The following is a 13,834-nucleotide window of genomic DNA, read 5'->3' as shown; positions in this document are numbered from 1 at the left end:
GTTGTGCCAGACACTACTGCTTTCCCAGGCCATAGCAGAGTGCTGGATCAGAAGAGGAGCAGCCAGGCCTCAGACAGGCAGCACCATGGGATGCTTGGCTAACTTGTGGTTATTGGGACAATACTATAACAATGAGTGTGTTATGTTAGTGTAACTTTTGCTAGTGTGTTTGCATGTCAAAACCTGGTATTCTGATGTCTATTCTAGTTATGTTCCTGTATATAGCATATTGTGAAGATCATGTTATTTTTCTCCGTTGACTGTTAGAAAATCGGAGCACAATAAAAAAGTTACTCGTGCCTGGATTTATCAACTTTAGCCTTTTCACCTACTTCCAATGTGAACCAAAATTAATGTGTTTTTTTTGCTTGTTATTATAGTCTGCTTTGTCCCAGTAGAATCTTATTATTGTTTCATCCTAATCTGGACTAGTATATTTCCAGAAAATATGGGGGATTTTTTTTGTTTTCCAGGAAAAGTTAATATTGTTCTATCACCTGTTCTTCCTGTTTGTGGTATAAAGGGCTTTATTATTTGAAGTTAGTCCCAAATTTCTGTCACTGGACTTCCAAAGGTTAATGAATGTACTTTGCTTTGTGGCTTATCCAAAGGTTTGTTGTTGCATATGATAGTGTATCTTGTAGTCCTGTAATTTGTGACATATTCAGAGCTCACATATCAGGTCCTGGTGTGGTAGTATATGAAGCAGCAGCGGAGTGTTACTGATGACCAAATAAGAATTATGTGGCTTACAATTATTATCAGCAGAATTGAAGGCAGAGATGGCTTAGAGTTTTAGCAGCCCTTATATTATCCTTCGTATTGTGGCATGTACTGCTGTTATGCAGAATATAAAGTTTCCTAGTATTTCTTTGTCTTTTAAAAAAGATTTATTTATTTATTTATTTACTTTTCAGTCAGAGAGGTAGACAGAGGTATCTTCTTTTTTTTTTTTTTTTTTTGATAGGCAGAGTGGATAGTGAGAGAGAGAGAGAGACAGAGAGAAAGGTCTTCCTTTTTGCCGTTGGTTCACCCTCCAATGGCTGCTGCGGCCAGCACATCACGCTGATCCGAAGCCAGGAGCCAGGTGCTTCTCCTTGTCTCCCATGCGGGTGCAGGGCTCAAGGACTTCGGCCATCCTCTACTGCCTACCTGGGCCACAGCAGACAGTTGGCCTGGAAGAGGGGCAACCGGGATAGAACCCGGTGCCCTGACCAGGACTGGAACCCAGTGTGCCGGCGCCACAAAGCAGAGGATTAGCCTGTTGGGCCATGGCGCCAGCCAGATGGAGGTATCTTCCATATGCTGATTCATTCCCCTGATGGCCACAACAGGCAGCACTGGGCCAGGCCAAGCTGGGAGCTGGAAGCTTCATCCAGGTCTCCCACACGGGTGGCAGGGTCCCAAATACTTAGGTCATCTGCTGTTACTTTTACCAGGCCAATTAGCAGGGAGCTGGATTGGAAGTGGCACAGCCAGGACACAAATTGGTGCCCATATGGGATGCTGAAGTTGCAGGAAGTAACTTTACCCACTATGTCACAATGCCAGTCCCTGTTCCTTTGTCTTGAATATCTACTTTACTGAGCAGACAGCACAGTAGTGTACCCTACTAATGTTAGAATTGGTATTCATGTTTAAAAAATGCTCACTTTATTACTGTAGTTTGATATAATATTTTTTTGAGTTTGTCTAAGGGTGGTTTCTAATGTTTTATGTTAGTAGAGTTTCCCTTTGCTTCCTGTGGTCCATTATGTGTTTCTGTCTCCATTGACAATAACATCTTGAAAGGAGATGGATTGATAATTTTTAAGTTTTGCATTTATATGAACTTGCATTCTTGTCTATATCTCTTTTATTGTTGACCATATATTCTATAGAGTTTTTTTTATAAATAAACATGAGTGGTAGATATTGTGGTGTAATGGGTTAAATCACTCCTTGGGATACCTGTAGCCCATACTGGAGTGTGTCTGGTATTGAGTCCTGCCTCCACTTCTGATTCAGCTTCCTTTCTCATGTGCACCCTGGGAGACAGAAGATAATGGCTCAAATGCTTGGGTTTCTGCCACCCACGTGGAAGACCTTTACATCTGGGTTTCTGGCTTTGGCCTGGGCCAGCCCCAGCTGTTGCAGGCATTTGGGGGAGTGAACAGATGTTGGGAGAGTGAACAGATGTAAGATCTATATCTATTGATCTATCAATATCTAATCTAGCAGCTACTTGCTCTTTTTTCAAATAAATAAAAACTTTCTAAAAAAATCAATGAATGTGGGATATCATGTTATTCTTTTTCTCTTAAGGTTACAACATGCTATAGGCAGTGGCAGTTGGAAATCCTTTTGTTGCACTATAGTTCTTAATTGCCTTTTGAATAGAACATGTCCTATATCCCGCTGCTGTAGTATTTCATGCCAAATGGAAATTACATTGTATGACCCATTTATCTGCCAGTCTTTGTGCAACCCTGGCTATGAAATATGTTCGCTGCTCATTCTCTTTTATTTAGGATTCCCAAGGTGGGTTTTCCAGTTTTCCAGAGCTAATGTTAATATTGTGAATTTTTGTAGATAGGCTTGTTTTTGCCAATGCTATTCCTATTCTTGAATTATCTATATTATATATATTATAAACACACACATATCTGTAGCATATGGTTAATGTCATAAAAATCTATCATGCATATGTCTATTGAATTTGTGAATCTATATTTCTCTAGGTTTGTTTTACATTGTCCAAAGTTTGTTAGTGCCCTCTTAATTTGCTGCTGTGTTATTTTCTGGTTTCTATCTTAGAACTATTTAGGTAGTGAACATGTCCCTAGATGTTCCTCTTCCTCACAAATAGTCAAAATTACCTGAGGTGTGTATTCTGCTGCTGGGATTTTAAAAATGTTGTAGACAACCTTTTAAATAGTAAATGAAGCCCTTTCTTTTTAATGGTGATGAAGGGTACTGGTGGTAGTTCCAATTCTTATTTTTTCCTTTCTGGTGTAAATGGAGGTTAAGGTGTGCCTCCATGAGTTGTTCCAATTTCTATCTTTAATTTAGGTATTTGTTTATCATTTATTGTTATGTTTCTTATTAATGCATCCACCTGATTTTTGTATTGCTTTTCCTCTGAGTTATCTTTTTGGTATAGTGACAAATGTGAGAGTTACATTTTGATTTTTTCAACTACTTTATATTATCCTTCCCAATATGTTCTAGATTCCACCTCCTTTCCATTAATTTTTAAATAATTTGCCTTTCACGTATGTGACCAAAGGGCTATGCTATTTTTCTACTGTCCATGTATCTCTATACACTTTCTTTTTGTCCTTCCTTCATTGAGCATCTGTCATCACTACTGCTATTAATTTGACATTTCATACTGATAATGTTTTATCTGTTTCTTTGAGGTGAGTTGATCAAGACAGCTGCGTCTGTTTTATTTGTCCAGAGGTCACTTCACAGAGGTTGGTCCATCTGGAAACCAGGAATTTGGTAAGACGTTTGACCAGGCTGAACCCCAGGCTGAAGCTTTGAGTTCCAAGCATGAATTTCTCCATCCTTAGAATAAAATCTGGTAGGTAAATTTCTGTCTTGTGCATCTCTGTAAGGAGTCCTGGCTTTATGCAGGTCAAAAGTGTCATATTTTTAAGGCTTTGTGCATTAGCCATATGTACAGCTCAAAAGGTGAGTATTCTCAGTGTACAGGAGCTGGTAAAAAGAATTTGCTCCCTAGTTCCTTTTTGCACAATGCCCATGTACCAATTTTTATCTACGTCAGTTGTGGTGAGCAGGTCCCATTTGTAAGAAAAGGGTTGTCTACATGAGTTACGTTCTTCCACAATGTCAAGCTTTATTAATGGGTCACATATTAACTCAGTTACAAGCTACATGGGCTTCACTGAGCACACAATGACCTCAGGTACTCCCCACTTCACTTGCTTGCCATTAGGTCAAATTGGTAAGGCACATGCAGTCATAGCAAATGGGAAAATGTTCTCACGGATATACTACTATAACTTATCATTAATACAGTGATTAAAATTATAATCATACCATAAATCGAAGAGAAATAGGGAAAGACAGAGCAAGAGATTTGGGGTTCATGAACAAGTCCCAGATGTAGTCCAGACGCAGGTCCTCACCTTGCAAGGGAATCTTCTGGTCAGTGTCTTGCAAGGAAGTTGTAGTAGAATCATCTGTGAAGTTGTCTGACAGTGAAGGTTTAGCAGCATCTTCTGTAGCAACCACTAAAGATGACACTGATTGACAAGACCACTTGCAGACCATGCATGGGAGGCAGAAGCATGCTGTGGGCTGGAAACTCCTCCCTTTCTGGTATTTTGGTTTGGATGGTTCTAATCACACCTTAGGTTTTATTGGCTACATCCTTGGTTCTTTGTTCTTGGATTGGTTATACCTTATAAATTAGTTTGCCTTCTGATTGACTGTAGCTGATGTAATCCTGACTACTTTTTGGTATACGTGTTGCTTTGAAGACCCAGTTGCCTCACTTACTTCAGAGTTCTATGTTTCTCAAAATGGACTCAGTCTTACTCTCTACACTATTGTATGAGTTAATATGACTGCCCAGCTTCAAGGTCACCTGCCTTATACTCCTTAGGTTCCTCTCTTTTAAAATGATTCATAAGTAATAAATTCACAACAGTTTTGGATTTCAGTAAACATTAAAAGAAAATGTGCCAGAATAAAGCACTTTATTACAACAATTCACCTACTACATAACATGGCTGGGTGATTCAGTAGAAACTGACTTTGTTTAAGAGCCTCCAGAATTACAGAGCTGGTGGTTTGGCCTTTGCATACTGGTGAGAACAAAGGACCCTGGGAGCACCCAGTGACAGTCTCCAGAGCAAACGTGACTGAAAAGGAACCACAAGGGACCAGTGTTATGGTATAGTGGGTAAAGCTGCTGCCTGTGACACTGACATCCCATATGGATACCGGTTCAAGTCTCGACTGCTCCACTTCTGATCCAGCTCCCTGCTAACACACCTGGGAAAGCAGTGGAAGATGGTACAGGTGTTCAGGCCCCAGCATACATATTGGCGACCCGGAAGAAGCTCCTGGATCCTGACTTCAGCCTGGCCCAGCCCTGGCTATTGTGGTCATTTGGGGAATGAACCAGCAGATGGAAGTGTTTCTCTCTCTCTCTCTCTCTTTTTCCCCTCCTCCTCTGTACCTCCCTCTCTCTAAAATTGTGTCTTTCAAATAAATAAATCTTAAAAAAAACCCACTCAATCCTTCCCAAAACTAACTTGACCTGCTTATCATTAAAAGTAATTAAAAATGCAAAAAGTACTGCAAACATATATATGTATATATACACATACACAGTCCTTCCTAGTAAATGAAAGAAAAAACAACAATTTCTTACATCAACTATTCAAAACCATAAAAAGTCAGGCTATAAAGGGTTTCTTCACAAAATACAATATGCATTCTACATTGAATGTTGATAATGATGATGTACTTTTCTACATGATATCGAATATGATGATGTTATTGCCATACATTTTAAATCTTTAATATGAAGTTTAAAGTGCCATATTTGTGTAAGCAAATAAATCACACACAAAACCCCATTTAAATAAAAGATTCTGTAAGTTTAAGAGCAAACAACAGGGCTGGGAATTTGACTCAGCAGTTAACTATGTTGCTCATATCCCACGTTGGAGTACCTGGTTGGAAGTGCTGCCTCAGCTCCTGATTCCAGCTTCCTGATGATGATGCCACTTATACGGGAGACCTGTATCAAGTCTCTGACTCATAGTATCAGCCTGATCATTGTTATTATGGGCCTTTGAGCAATGAAATAGTTGGAAGCTCTCTTACTTTCTCTCAGTCTCTCCCAGTCTCTCTGCCTCTCAAATAAAACACTCAGTTTAAGAAAAGAAGCAATATTGGCAGATTGTTACCTCTCCTTTATTAAACGGCACTCAGACCACTCTGAAAGGCTCTCTCTGGTCCTGGGTTTTACAATCCTACTGACCCCTGTTTACAGAGATCTTATTACTAAAGGATTTTGGAATTCTCTCCATTCTGATTCTTTTGTCTCTCTGAATGGAAACCATACATGATGTTTGTGATCTGAGATTAGGCCCTAGGTTCTCACTGAGCAAATGAAAAAGAAGATAAAGAGAATAATAAAGAGAAAATAAAGTGGCAAGTCTCTTCCAATTCTGAAGTTTCACCCAGAGTCAAGAGAAGTTTACTAAACATCAAGTCTTTGACTCTTCTCTTTTCAGTTACAGATCCTATCCAGATCAATGTTTTTGGTCATCTACTTTCCATATTTTCGACCACACTCAGAGCGTATTTGCTTGAATTAATTAATACCTTTGCTCCTAAGACTCTCATATCATTGTACAGAAACAGGTTAGGTGTAAAAATTAAACAGATTAGAGCTTAAATCGTGTCTTCGCTGCTTACTATCTGTGGCGCTTGGTTATAACTTTATACTCTGAGCCTTAATTTTTATTACCTAAAATGATAATATAGGTCTATGTGCATAGAAGTCTCTGAGGTTGATACATAGTAGGGATGCAAAATGAATAGCTGAATGAGTTCCTCCTTCCTCCAGGATGTTTTCTTCTCAACAGGGCTTACAGAATTAATTTCTAACAGTGGACTTTAAGTGACAAATGCTAGCCTGTGTACACGATTCTTGTCACAGGGGTAATGTCTTCAATTCTTTCTCATCACTCACTGCTCACTGGCTACATGTAGTTGTTTCACACTCTCTGGGATGGTTTACTGCTTTGCTGGTTTCCCCATGTCCATAAAACCCTTTCAGTAAGCAAACGTGTTCTTGAGTATGTACCTCTTGAAAAGCAGTGTGGATGTGGAAATTAAAATTAGTTGAAAATTATGGCCATAACTGCAAAACAGCATTTTAAGGAAAACAAGTTACACATTAAATACATAATTTTTCCTCAGCAGTCTTGACTATTGGGGGAAAAGGCCCAGAAGAGTTAATGGGGGGAGAGGGGGCTCAAATAGAACATGTGTATATCTCTAAAACTAGACGTCACAGCTTACTTTCCTGTGGGATACTGGTAATCCCTCCAGGAATCAATTATCAATTCATGGCAATTATTCTCAGAAGACTAAGCTTTGCAATTATGGTGTTGACATTACTCTCCCATTTGAAAAAATAAAGCTTAAATGAAGGGCAGTAAACTACTTCAAAGGAATCATTGTATTAAGTTTAATATACCTTTCATTTTTGAAACATAGGCCTGAAATGGTTCTCCTCCAGGAAGTACAGTATAGAAACCGAGTCTTGTATTAAATTTTCTCCAGCTTTAAAAATCTTCCATACAGTGGTCCTTTAAATTATATTTATAATTATACAGATAAAACAAAAGTTGAGGCCAGCGCCGCAGCTCACTAGGCTAATCCTCCGCCTTGCGGCGCCGGCACACCAGGTTCTAGTCCCGGTCGGGGCACCGGATTCTGTCCCAGTTGCCCCTCTTCCAGGCCAGCTCTCTGCTGTGGCCAGGGAGTGCAGTGGAGGATGTCCCAAGTCCTTGGGCCCTGCACCCCATGGGAGACCAGGAGAGGCACCTGGCTCCTGCCATCGGATCAGCGCGGTACGCTGGCCGCAGTGCGCCAACTGCGGCGGCCATTGGAGGGTGAACCAACGGCAAAAGGAAGACCTTTCTCTCTGTCTCTCTCTCTCACACTGTCCACTCTGCCTGTCAAAAAATAAAAAAATAAAAAATAAAAAAATTTTTAAAAAAGTTGAAGAACATAAGAATTTCTTTTGTAGGTAATATTTCCATTTGTCTTTTCCACATTTACAAAGGATAGCTTGTTGCCTTTATGTTTATTTTTATATCATATATTACCAAAAGAACATAATATTTGGGGAATATATAGAACTGGTTTTATTGTGTTATGCCAATTAAATTAGAGTTCCAAGAACAGAGAACTTGCTCACAACCTAATGCTTCTGAGTACCTAAATACTTAATTAGACTTGGGTAATAACAATTGTCCAGAGCAGCCTTCTTCCTGATGCTTTTACTAATGCAGACTTCCTTTAGAGATTCAAGTGTTTTTTTTTCAGAGCTACTTCTATGATGCAGTTTTTCAGAATAATCAATTCAAAGTATACTAAAGAAGTATACTTTTGGGTAGCATATTCTAGTCTCCTGCAATCATATTTTTGGCATGCTGTGTACATAGTCCCTACAGTGGCAATAACAGAAAATCTAAAGTGTACTTTTCTGTTCACCCTGAAACTCTGTGGTATTTGAGACAAAATAGCAGAAGACAAGCTGGGTCATCTGCAAAAGGAGCCACAGAATGGCAGTTCCAGTTGCCAAGTAGTGGGAGGGAACACCATGGATGTCTTCAGTAACTTTTCAGATTGCCATTTCCAGTGTCCTTACTTGTTACGTGAGGATTTCTCCTCTTTCTATGCATTAAGCTTTGTAAACAAGACAGTGGCCTTGATGGAAGTCACATGATACCATCACAGTATATGTTCTCACCAATAAGGGTTTTAACATGTCTACATTGAGGATACTATGGCCAGGCCAGGCCTATTCCTGGAGCTAAGCAACATCAAAGGGACCTTTACTCCAACCTTACACCTTGCATCCCAATGAAACTGCCCTGGATTTTTGGGTGGTGACTAAGGGAGAGAGGACAGCAATGGGAAAGAGGCAATGAAGTGCATGCTTAGCACAAACCAGATGCCAAAGAACTTTTAGGAGCCTGTATCCCAACTTCTCCATGTGCCCTTAAGTATGATTCATTATGTGTTACCTGTGTTCAGTGCCCTCCCAATAAATTCATTTCCTATTAAAATGAAAAATTCTTGTGCCCGGTATAGATGTAAAAACCTAGGAAGATGAGTTGTGTGAAGGAAGGAAGGACTGGGCTGGAGTGGGTCTTTGGAACAGGCACAGAACATTTTTTGCAGAGTCATGTAGAAGGGAGCTCTTTCTCCCATAGTGTCCCACATGGTGCAGGGAGTAGAAGCCATCTGCATTACATTCAACTGAGCACGCAAAGAACTGCAGATTTAGCCTTGAACAACGGATTGCCTTAGAGGCAGCAACATGCAAAACTCAATTATTTTTCAAAATATTTTATTAACTTTAAAGGCAGAACAAGAAACCTCCCAAGAACTCATTGTTTCTCAAATCCCTGCACCAGCTGGGGTTGGGCAAAGCCAAAGTCAGGTGCCAGGAATTCAGTGTGGGTACAGGAATACTATGTGGGTGCAGGAATCCAATAACCTGCAGCCTCCAATGGCGTGCATTGCAGGAAGCTGGAATCAGGAGTAGACCTGGGATTCAAACTCAGGCACTCTCACATGAGATGCAAGCAGGCACAAGCTGCTTCAAAACCACTGCACAAAACTTTCATCCTCCAAACTCACTTTTACCAAGGGGAAAGAGACTGAATGAAGGAATAGCCAGAAGAGCAAAGCCAAGACCCAGGGAAGGTGGTCACAGCTGCTAAGAATCATGCATGTGTGTGTTTGTATATATGTGTGTTGTGGAGAGGACAAGTAAGTCTCCAGGCTCACTTGGCTTGGTGGATGCTGCTACCCACAGTCCTGACTCCCACCCTCATTGGCCATTGATTTAGAACAACAGAAGCCCTGGGCCACTAGGTCCCATGCCCCAGTTCTATTCTCAGGCACACTTCCCATCGTTGGCCAGGAGTCGTATCCTTGCCAGACTTCTCAAATTTCTCAAAACTGCTCTTACTACCTCTTGCCTACTGCTCTGCCTGCCGTTTCCCTTCTGTGCCCCCTATTCCCACCAAGGCCTGCCTGACCTTAGAAATTCCTCCCTAGGAAGAGCCTGCCCTGAATAAAGGATAACCCACTGGGGTATCTAACTTCATTTACCACCTCCCCAACTCAGAGGATGTAGCTGGCATGAGGACACTGGTTAAGGACCACAGCCCAGCAGAGTATCAGACAAGGGAATCCCAACACCTTGAATTGGGCTAACTGTGGCAGGGCAGGAGGTGCAGCTTTGCCCCTGCATGTTGCCATGGGAGTTCGTGAGTTAGTGGCTGAGGAGGGAGTACAGAGAGGGAACTGGAGTGGCCCTAGTGCTTGGAGCAAAAAGCATTACTGCTGCCTGAACTTTTTTCAGAAATGTAAATGTGTTCTCTGTTGTGAGGGAGAAAAGGGGATAGGAGAGGTCTGAGTAGATGAGGGGTGGTAACAAGAAGGAGAATTGCATATTTTACAGCTCACTGACCATTTGGCAATCCATTAAGAGGAGGGTTTGGAAATGTGACTCTTTTGTAAAGCACTTTCTAGAACTGGGGCTTCTAATTTACCTCTCATTAGCTATTTGGGTGGCCAGTGAGGTATAAGGCCAGCAGGAAAAGCAGAGGGTCAAGATCCTTGGCACACATGGACAGATACCCTGTTACAGGCAGATTGCCTGGAGAGGACAGGCAACTGTATGCAGAGCCTTCTGACTTCTAATCCTGTGCATGTTTACTTGGATGGCACTGGATGGATTCATCAAAAAGATATCTTCTTCTGTGGTATAGGAAATGAGTCCAAAGTTGACTGCTTCATAGTGACCACTGCCCCTCAGTGACATCAGCTGAGTGATCCACCAGGAACTGCCTTGCACCTGGCTCTCCATGTCCCCTCCCCAGTCATGTACTAACCTAGCAGCTATCAGTCAGGCTTGTCTTCCCTGTGTCCACCCAGTCATCTGCACACCAGCAGGTTGGACTACTAGAGGCATGGACATGTGAGGGTGCTTGTTGTGGGGACTAAGAAAGACTGATTTCCCATCGTACTCAAGAGTTGCTCATGATGGGGTGGTCCCATGGCATGTGCACTGCAGGGCAAAGAGTATACTTTACTGTCATAGCAGGAAGCTGATCTTTGTCCAGGATGGGATGCAAGGGAGGCTTAGTCAAGGAGCTGAGGGCTGAACTCTGCTATGTGAGCAAGAGTTCCTGAGGTGGAGGAAGACAGGTGGGCATTCCAGGCAAAGACAGGTGTGAACAGGCCTAGCAGCGAAGGATGGCTTATCCTGCACAGGGGACTCCATCCTAGGAGCTAGGAAGGTGCTGCTGCATTTTATTAACAAGGAGATAGCTACCCAAGTTCCCTGCTGGGAATGGGGTTATGATCCTGACTCTCACAAGAGGAAACAGGTTTGGGAGATTGGGTGCTTGCCAGACCTTTGAATGGGGGACTAGGAGGTGACTACTGTAGGACTCTGGGGGAGGAATCACGTAGGCTAGTTGAAGGTTCTGGGACACAAGTTGTGGAAAGATCTGAGGTGGGGACGCTCAGAGATGGTGAGCTCAGTTACTAGGAGGACCCAACATGGCACCCCCTCAGGCCAGCAATAGGCTGGCGGCTTCTACCCTGTAGAAGCTCTGGGGAATCTGAGGCCCCCACATCCATATGACTGGTGACTTCTGTCCATACTCACAAAGCTTATGGCTTTGGAGACACGATTTCCTCATCAGGAAAATGGAACGAAAGACCCTCAGTGGCTCATACACTGCTTATTCCACCCTTCCTGGCCCACTATATGTTCCCATCCTGAAGTTTCAAGGCAGCCTTTGCTTCCAGTGGCTGTGGCATCTATGGGCTGACCTCATCCCTCATGACCACCTGCCTGTGCTCAGCAATGTCAATGTTGGAGGCTCCAGGCATGGTGTCATCAAGCTGCAGTCTGAAGACTCTCACACTCAAGGTGCAAATGCACAAAAAACATTTTACCCACCTGGCAAATCCCATGTGCTGGGTCTTCCTCAATCACTTGGAATGCCATATTTTGCCATGTCTCATAGGACTCCAGGCTATGCCCTTTCTGCTCCCAGTATCACTGTTTATCAGTAGTCAATCAGTAGGAGGAGACAGACATGTTGTACTCTTCAGTTTCTGGATCCATGGTGCCTTGTCCTGGCAAGAAACTTGTTCAGTATATGGTTGTATTGGCAGGTCCTGTTAGCCAATATGGTTAACAGGACACTGGCAGTCATATGGGATACTAACCCAGTAGTTTGCTCTCATGGCTTCTTTGCTGGTAATGGCTGTCATCATGGGGGAAGAGATTTGTCATTCTCTGTATTCTGTAAATCAAGGCAAGAGCTGGAAGGCCATTCTTCTATGACAAAGTGATCTCTATACAAACCCCCCAAGGGCATACTTGATGGCATCAGACTTGGATCTGGTGATCAAGTAGTGGGATCTGGGGGCTAGTAAGTATAAAAGGCAGTACAAAGGTCACATGGATGAGTGCGCCTGTCTGTCCATGCATGTGAATAAGGAATAATGAATCCTGGTGGCACTGCACAGGACTGCTACATGAGAATCTGGAGCCTCCAAAATACCCACCTGTTCAGTATTCCTTCTCCTCCAAGGTCAACATTTCCAGTGTGGCCTCCTCTTCTTGGCTTCAGGGTCCTGAGGGGTGCTGGGATTGTTTATGGCCATCCAATGCAAGCTTAACACTGTTTCTACTATAGCTTAGTCCTCCAGGGTGCAATGTGTAGGAAGGCAGATTTGACTTTAAGGGAGTAAAGAATGACTTCTTTCTGCTTCTAATGAGAGCATTTTAAGTGACGTGTAAACACGTCCCATTCTCCTGGCTGCTGAGGGCAAGTACTAAGTGTTTTCTGTGAAAATAATACTTCAGCAAACTTGCATCACATAAATTCAGTGCTCTGAGAGCTTAGAAATCCTTTTCATAAAAGCATTTATTAAAAAAAAGAGGTATTTTTTTCTTGTTAAATCCCATAGAAGAGTCCCTCCCCCCCCCCTTTTTTTTTACAAAACTTTTTTCAGACCCTACAGACTGAAGATTAGCAAAAACTAAAATAATTACACCTCTTTCATAAAATGCCCTTTGAACAAACCTAATGATGAAGCCAGCAACACTGTTTTAGTAGTCTGGGAATATCTGGGTCCTAGGAATATGTTCATTCATACTTGAGATAGCCACCTGAAGTGGAAAGAGGAAGTCATTTCTCTAAGTTTATACAGAAAGAGTTAAGGCTAGAGTTTGGAATTATAAACCTAACTGTCTCAAACTCAGCATCAACAGCAGCAATCTGAGATTTTACTGTTTTATGCATACACTTTGGAAGGGAAGATATTTTTATTTTAAAATTTTAAATTATTTTCATCTTATTTGAAAGGCAGAGAGACAGAAAGCAAGGAAAGACATAAATAAAAAGATCTTTCAATATTTTGAGCCAGGCCAAAGCCAAAAGCCTGCAGTTCAATCCAAGTCTCCCATGTGCACCGCAGAGACCCAAGTACTCAAATCACCACTGTTGCCCTCCGGGGTGTGTGTTAGCCAGAAGCTGGGACTTGAACCCAGGCACTGCAATATGAGATGCAAGAATCCCAAGTGGTATCTTAGTGACTATTCCAAACACTTGTCCCAGGAAGATCTTTTTAAATGCTAGAATTTTAAAATAGTTTTTACTTGCCTTTGTTGAGGAAACATCTAGAATCTGAATGGCAAATTTAAGGGCCCAGGGTCAAAGAAAATTGGCAAGACTTATGTTTTGTAGTAGCAGTGGTATATGAGATATTTGTATCAAGTGTTAAAGAATCTGTGCATCCACCAACCAATAAACCATGAAGAAACAAAAATTAATAATTTTCAGAGATAATACCTAGATAAAAATAAAAATTAAAATGCCTTTAGAAGTTATAAGAAGGGGGATTATTTCTTTAAAATTTACAAAAACCAAATTTTTCAAAAATTAGAATACACTAAAATGAAAATTCTATTCATTAAATAACACTATTAAAGAGTGGGAGAAAACAATTTCTCACATATGACCAAATGCTATTT

The sequence above is a fragment of the Lepus europaeus genome, chromosome 4, assembly GCF_033115175.1.
Source record: "Lepus europaeus isolate LE1 chromosome 4, mLepTim1.pri, whole genome shotgun sequence".
NCBI lineage: Eukaryota > Metazoa > Chordata > Mammalia > Lagomorpha > Leporidae > Lepus > Lepus europaeus.
The sequence above is the reverse complement of the archived record's forward strand: the minus strand, read 5'-3'. Positions refer to the sequence as shown.